Source organism: Ovis canadensis, chromosome 3 (genome assembly GCF_042477335.2).
Source record: "Ovis canadensis isolate MfBH-ARS-UI-01 breed Bighorn chromosome 3, ARS-UI_OviCan_v2, whole genome shotgun sequence".
Lineage (NCBI taxonomy): Eukaryota > Metazoa > Chordata > Mammalia > Artiodactyla > Bovidae > Ovis > Ovis canadensis.
The window spans coordinates 24423869-24431315 of record NC_091247.1 but is presented as its reverse complement, the minus strand read 5'-3'; positions in this window follow the sequence as shown (position 1 = coordinate 24431315).

Below are 7447 nucleotides of genomic sequence, written 5' to 3'. Positions count from 1 at the left end.
GTTGGGAAACTCTCTTGTCCCCTCCAGCCCCAAATCTTGCATTTGAGAATGTTTGTTATATTTTAAATCAGCTGTCTGTGATCCGCTAGAGCTGTTCTGTCTATATGGAATTGTTTTCTTCCTCTGATTTCAGGCATGAACTCTGTGAATTTCTTTCCATCTATTTTTTACATTTCTGCTTTGTCTCTTTCTTTTTGTCTTTCTACCTTTACTGTTTTTCTGCATATTCTGTCGGCCATGTGATTGTTCAAATTTAACTACCAACTTTCAAATTATTGTGTGTGGATTGCTTTTTCTTTCTCCCTCTCTGTCTAGAAAGGAAATATTCCCATGGGAAAAGATAAGTGTGAAACAAGGGTGGCTAAGGTCCTATCTTTGAGGTGTCCAGACTCATACAAAGAACTTTTTAATGAATTGTTTTTTCCTCAAAAAAGGAAGACATGTGTAGTGTCTCCCCCAGAGGGTTCTGAATTCTTGGCTGAGGAGGCCAGAAAAAGAATGCTTCCAACCCCTCCCCCTGCAAATCCTAAGTCTTTGAAAGCCATCCCAGGATAAAGAAATGTTTTCTTGTCAATTTTATAATCAGAATTCTGGTCCTCTTGCATATAAGGCAGTCTGAGCTTACCAAGGGAGTGAATGGTCTTGGGTTTTGGGGGGCCACTCTAGAATCCTGGGGAAGGGCTCCCTTTATTCCTGGCCCGCCTTTGATGACACATGACCTCTGACCCTGATCAATGCATCCTCCTCCCAGAGCCGCAGAAAGGAGAGCCGCTCTCTCAGCGCCCAGAGGAAGAGCGGGCAGGGAGGCCCTGACCTCCCGCCCTGCCCCTAACCTCACTGATAATTGAGTTTTCCATCCGTGCTCACCAGCAGGCTCCGAACACAAAGAAACAAGCCCCTCCTGATTCTGTCTTTGCCCAGATGAAACCACGAGCCGAATCTGTTCAGCTCATGCCAGCAGCCAGCACCAGAACACACACGAGAGTCTCGCATTGCATCTGGGAGTACGGCTAACCAACACCCCCCCGCCCCCCCCCGCCCCCCCCCCCCCGCCCGCCCCGTCCATCCTCCATCCAGGGCCTCGCAGCACCTCCCACGTCCCTACGGGCCGTGTGGCTGCAAGAGATGTCGGTCCCTGTTAACACAGCACTGTGGCGGGAGGACCAGGTTCCCTGAAATGTGTTCACCCCGAGCAGCAGCTTAGAAAATGCAGCCCCTTACGTGCCCTTCCACAAAAATCATGTTTCCAACCCTTCCTTTAAATGCTAAAGACAGACGGTAAGAGAATTTAAAAGAAACTTTCCCCAGTTCATCTTCAGTTCTTATGAAATTTCTAATGTTGGAATAAAGTAGGTGACAAAGGAACCCCTTCCAAGCATTTCTACCCTAGGTTTCCCCTCCTCCTGAAAGTAGCAGACGGCCAGGATCACGACCACAGCCAACTGCTGAAGAAGCAGGGGTGCTGGACGAGGAGGCAAGTCCACTGCCAGGCAGCCACTCGGGGCTCACTGGGGACTGACGTCCACAGGAATCCTTGGGAGATGCCCACCAGCCCTCAATGAATGCTCACTGTGTTGTATTATGAATAATAATAACCTTGCTCTTGCGATGCCCCACCCCCGTAATTTATATCATCTCCTCTGCCCTCCACAACCCCTACCAAGGTAACTATATTTTGTCCCAAGACATCAAAGGGCAAAAGATTCATCCAAGGTCACCCAAGCTCAGAAGAAATGGAGTTGAGACTCGGAGCCAAGCTTTCAGACTCTGTAGCACATTTTTTGATCAATCTGTTAGCTTTAGGAGGAAAACTCCCAGCGTGCAGACGGAAGGAGGAGGCCTCCAAGGTTTGATAAACACCAAGAAAAAATAAAAGCACAAGTGCCAGAGGGAGTGGTAGACTTCAGAGGGTGGAGGAGGAGCGGCTGCAGCATTTCAGTGGCACAGGGGCTTCCTTTGAGAGGAAAGGCCTCATCAGAGTTTTAAGGATGGAGCAGCAAGAAGAGTCAGGTAGCGGGAGACAGGAAAGGTGTTTCAGCAGAAGGACCTGCTGGAGAAGCTCAGAGTGTTTAGTCTGCTCAGAGACAGTGGCAGGGCTGGGCCATGGATACTAGTAGAGCAGGAGCCCTGAATGCAGGAAGAGCTTGGAGAGAGTGCAAGGGGGCAGTTGTGTAGGGCTTTAATGTCTGAGTAGGAGTTCAGGCTTTCTTCCAGAGTCTCCTAAGGATATAATATGCATGCAGCTTTTAACAATTGGGACAGTTTCCCATTTGGAGACAGAACAGCAGAAGAGAAAAATCTCAGCCCAAACAGAGCCTGTGGCCTGGAATTGTTGGGATTGTCTCCCCAAATCTGAAATCCATGGGCAGACAACACACCCTGCCTCTGGGATTTCAATACTTTTAAATAATCTCTCTGACAATGTCAAATAAAACTAGGGGTGAAATGGCAACAATTAGCTGTGAACTGACTTTTTTGAAGAACAAAATATTCTGCTTTCTTGGGAAAAATAAATAAATAAGTAAACCAAATTGAAATAATGAGCTATTGGATCCATCTAGCTATTTTGTTGTTATGGTAGCTTTAGTTTTTTAAAATAAAGAAAACAAAATGCGCTATTAAAAATTTTAAATTAAAAAAATTGTTTTTAATTAAAATGAAACTCACCCTGCCATTCATTGCTGTTTGCTGTTTCTTCAATGGCCTGATGCTCCCAAGGTCCTTGATCAGCCTCCAACCTGTCTATTGGAGGTTAGACATGCCCCGCTCCTGGCCATGCAGATGCAGAAGGTCTGGAAGGGCTGTGAGAATCTAGATTTTTACCAGGTGCCTTCATTATCATAGACAAGTCTGAAAAGAAGCACAACCATAAAAATCACCCAGGACACTGGGAAATAACAGAGTTCCTTCTCTGGAAAGACTGAGTCAGTAGATCCAGAGGGTGGACACCAGAACTCTGGGTTTTTAACAAAAGCAAGGCTGAACTTAGAAGAAAGTGAATGAGATGCATCACCTTCATTTCAAGTTGGCCGTGTTGCTCAGCACGGATATTTTTACCATGATCTCTGGTATGATCCCAAAGGAAATCAGTCCTGAATATTCATTGGAAGGACTGATGTTGAAGCTGAAGCTCCAATCCTTTGGCCACCTGATGCGAAGAGCTGACTCACTGGAAAAGACCCTGATGCTGGAAAAGATTGCAGGTGGGAGGAGAAGGCGACGACAGAGGGTGAGCTGGTTGGATGCATGCATCATCACATCCATGGACGAGTTTGAGCGAACTTCAGGAGATAGTGAAGGACAGGGAAGCCTGGTGTGCCACACTCCGTGGGGCTGCCAAGAGTCGAACACGACTGAGTGACTGAACAGCAACTGGTAAAGGATTGTGGTGGCTGTTTTTCAGCTTTCCTTTAAACTTTGCATCCAAGGTGAACACCTCACTCTCCTCACCCTCATCCTGCCCGAGCAAAAGCCCTGGGATGCAGTCTGAGTCCAAGTCACTCAGCCTCAACTTCCCAGCTCTTACCTGCATTTCCTGCCTCATCCCCCTAGACTTTTCCTACTCCCAGAGACCTTCTCAGCCACAGACACATGCTCTGTACCCTCAACCTACCCCACAGTGGCTGGCTAGCCTTTGCAAGTGCTTTTCCTTCCCCTGCAACATCCTTGTGCCCTCTAGGATCCCTGCTCCACCCGCTCAACACCTCTTCATTGCACAGGGCCAGGAGCTCTGACACGCACTTTCCTACTTTAATCACCCATCCCATACACCTCTTCCAGGGAGAGCAATTTCTTACACTTCTGGGTTTATCTTGCCCAGGACTGTTGTACCATCCATTATTGCTCTGAGTCTCTGAGTTTCTTGAAAAAAAAAGAAAAAGAAAATGTCTTAGGGTTTCCCTGGTGGCTCAGTGGTAAAGAATCTCTCTGCCAATGAAGGAGACAGCAGTTCGATCCCTGGTTCAGGAAGACCCACATGCCGCAGAGCAAATAAGCCCATGTGCAGTTATTGAGCCTGTGCCCTAGAGCCTGGGAACCGTAACTACTGAAGCCAGCACGCCTTAGAGTCTGTGCTCTGCAAATAGAGGAGGCACCACAGTGAGTAGCCCATCCACCATAACTAAAGAGTAGACCCCATTCAGCACAACTAGAGAAAAGCCCCCATAGCAGGGAAGACCCAGCACAGCCAAAAATAAATAAATAAAAGTATTTCTTTAAAGAAAGCGTCTTATTCTAGATTCCCTCGCGCCTAGAATAGACCCTGGCACCAAGGCAGATCTGACGAGTGGATGGGTGAATGACTGAATGACTGACACTCAGCCAGGGTCCAGTGGGACGAGATAGGCTTCGGTTTCATATCACAAACCCAAGCTGGAATTCAGCATCACCGCCCATCTCCAGGTGCTCCAGACAGTGACAAGGCATCCCTAGATGGCTTTTATCTATAACGTGGGGTTGATAGGGTCTCTCTTGCAGGATTGCTGCAAAAATTAAAAGCAGTTTATCAAGTGCCTGGGGCACAGTAACAATGCTCCATAAATTTAAGAAAAATAATAGGGCTCGTATGATAGATTTCTAGGCTTCTCTGGTGGCTCACATGGTAAAGAATCTGCCTACAATGAGGGAGACCTGTGTTTGATTCCTGGGTCAGGAGGATCCCCTGGAGAAGGGCACGGCAACCCACTCCAGTATTCTTGCCTGGAGAATCCCATAGACGGAGGAGCCTGGCAGGCTATAGATCCATACAATCGCAGAGTCGGACATGACTGAAGGGTTCCTTTACATTTCTTTTTAATGATAGAATCTCCATCCCCTCTGAGTCATTTTCTGGCACTCTCTGCTCTGGGGAGTGCGCACTAAAGCTGGCTGCAATGATTCTTGCAGTGAAACTAAGCTCACTTTGATAGACGGTTAGTAATGATCAAGGCTTAGGGGACAATTGGTCCTCAGATCAACTAGTAGCCAGATCCGGGCAAACTCAACTTCCTTCTGGAGGCTGTGTATTCCCATTTCCATCTTTGTTCCCCAGGTAACCAAGACTATATATGGAAGTCAGTCTTACTGTAGTGTGGGAAATTTGAAATCAGGAAAAACCACCCCCACCCCCCCAACTTTTGAGCACAGATGCAGTATTCTTGCCTGAAAAATCCCATGGACAGAGTAGCCTGGCTAGTTATAGTCCATCCAGTCGCAAAAATTTGGACACGACAGAGTGACTGAGCACAACACACCACTTATCCACTCATCCTCAACCTCTAGGCACTGTTCCAAGAGCTTTATGTAAATTCTTCCGTGGGATCCTCACAACAGCTCATTTTATGGATGTAGAAAGTGAGTGAAAAGTGGAAATGGCTCAATCATGTCCAACTCTTTGTGATCCCATGGACTATACAGTCCATGGAATTCTCCAGGCCAGAATACTGGAGTGGGTAGTGTTTCCCTTCTCCAGGGAATCTTCCCAACCCAGGGATTGAACCCAGGTCTCCCGCATTGCAAGCGGATTCTTTTCCTCTTGCAATGTGGGAAACCCTGGTTCGATTCCTGGGTCAAGAAGATCCACTGGAGAAGGGAGCCAAGTCGCTCAGTCGTGTCTGACTCTTTGCGACCCCATGGACTGTAGTGTACCAGGCTCCTCCCTCCATGGGATTTTCCAGGCAAGAGTACTAGAGGGTTGCCATTTCCTTCTCCAGGGGATCTTCCTGACACAGGGATCGAACCCGGGTCTCCCGCATTCCAGGCAGACTCTTTTACCTCTGAGCCACCAGGGAAAGGGATAGGCTACCCATTCCAGTATTCTTCAGCTTCTCCTGTGGCTCAGCTGGTAAAGAACCCTCCCGCAATGCGGAAGACCTGGGTTCAATCCCTGGATTGGGAAGATCTCCTGGAGAAGGGAAAGGCTGCCCACTCCAGTATTCTGGCCTGGAGAATTCCATGGACTACACAGAGTCGGACATGACTGAGAGACTTTCACTTTCACTTTAGGCTTCCCTGATAGCTCAGTTGGTAAAGAATGTGAGGCCCAGAGAAATCAAGTCCTCAGCCCTGGGTCGTCCATCTCTGAGCACCAGAGCCAGACTCGCTTCCTGGCAGGCTGGGGACGGAGCTGAGGCCCTGACCATTACTCTACATTGCCTCTCTCTCACGCTGGTGTTGGAATTTCACAGTTTACATCTAGGTTCTCATGGCTCCTTGTAGTGCCCTGTAGGGGATTCTTCTGCCCATGCTGAGGTGGGAAATGGAGGAAACCCACTACTCTGGACAGCATTCTGGGCTTCTCTCCTGCCTTTCACCCCAAACCTTGGCACAGTGCATCATTGCCAAGAGGCCAGACACTCCATTCAGGAAACACTGACCCTACATGAGGCCAGACCAAGTCCTGAACTGGGCACCCAGAAGACAGGAGTGGACCAGAGCTGCCCAAGGTGCTGTGCCTGAGGGTGAGGAGCATGGAGACCTGTCTATAACCATGGGGAAGGAAATATGCAGAGTAAATTTTCAAGGTGGTCGTTTCCTTCTGGGTTATCAGGGAGCCTCCTTAGAGCAGAGTGTGCACCTGCCATGTTCCTGAGCTGAGCCCCACATTCCCACACCTCCCACCTGGGAGCCAATAAGAAGGTGTCTTTAGCCTCCTCCGCCTATTGAAGGAGGCCTTCTCCCCCTATTGAAGGAGGCCTTCTCCCCAGCCCTGTTTCTGATTCAGCCTTGACTCCCTTTCTCAGCTCAACCAGGTCTATACAGAATTTCTCCACAACAGCTCTGTCCTTTTCCCAGCCCCTGGACCTCTCTGCACCAGGCCTCTCGAATCTGACCCTCAGGACCATGCAGGGTCCCCACTGGAATTCACGGACTCTTCCCTCCCAGGCCTGGCAGCTGACCCCAGCCATGGAGAGATTGGAAAGGACAGAACTGAAGACCAGAACGTGCCCCCAGATCCCCCTGGGCTTGCTTCCTCTCCCGGAAGCTGATGGCCCCTTTGCCCAACGTGTTTTGTTTTTCTCAGATCTTGTGGCTGTTGTCTCAAAGGAAACTTTGGGGATCATGCTTCTGAGAACTGATGACTTCAGGGTGATTTTCACTTGAGCAAATCTCCTTGACTTCCCAACGTGGGAGGTGTGTGTGTGCAGTGCACAGGAAATAGAGAGGTACATTGATAAAGAAGAGAACTGATTTCCTTGACACAGATAATGGATCTCAAGCCTTCCTGAGAAAATGAGAAAAGACTGGAAGATGGGAACTTCTCTCCCAGATGTCCCAGGATCCCAAAGTGCTTGCAGGTGAGGTCCTAGTTGCACCTTCACTGGTTCCCAGAGAGAACTCCCGAGGACGGTCCTGAGTCGAGTCCAGCCAAACTGCCAGTCAGCAATTTTGCTTCTCCTCCCTTCTACCCAGCAAATGGACCACACAGCGCCGTTTGTGAGAAGACTCCCATCTCTGAGCCCTCCCCTTC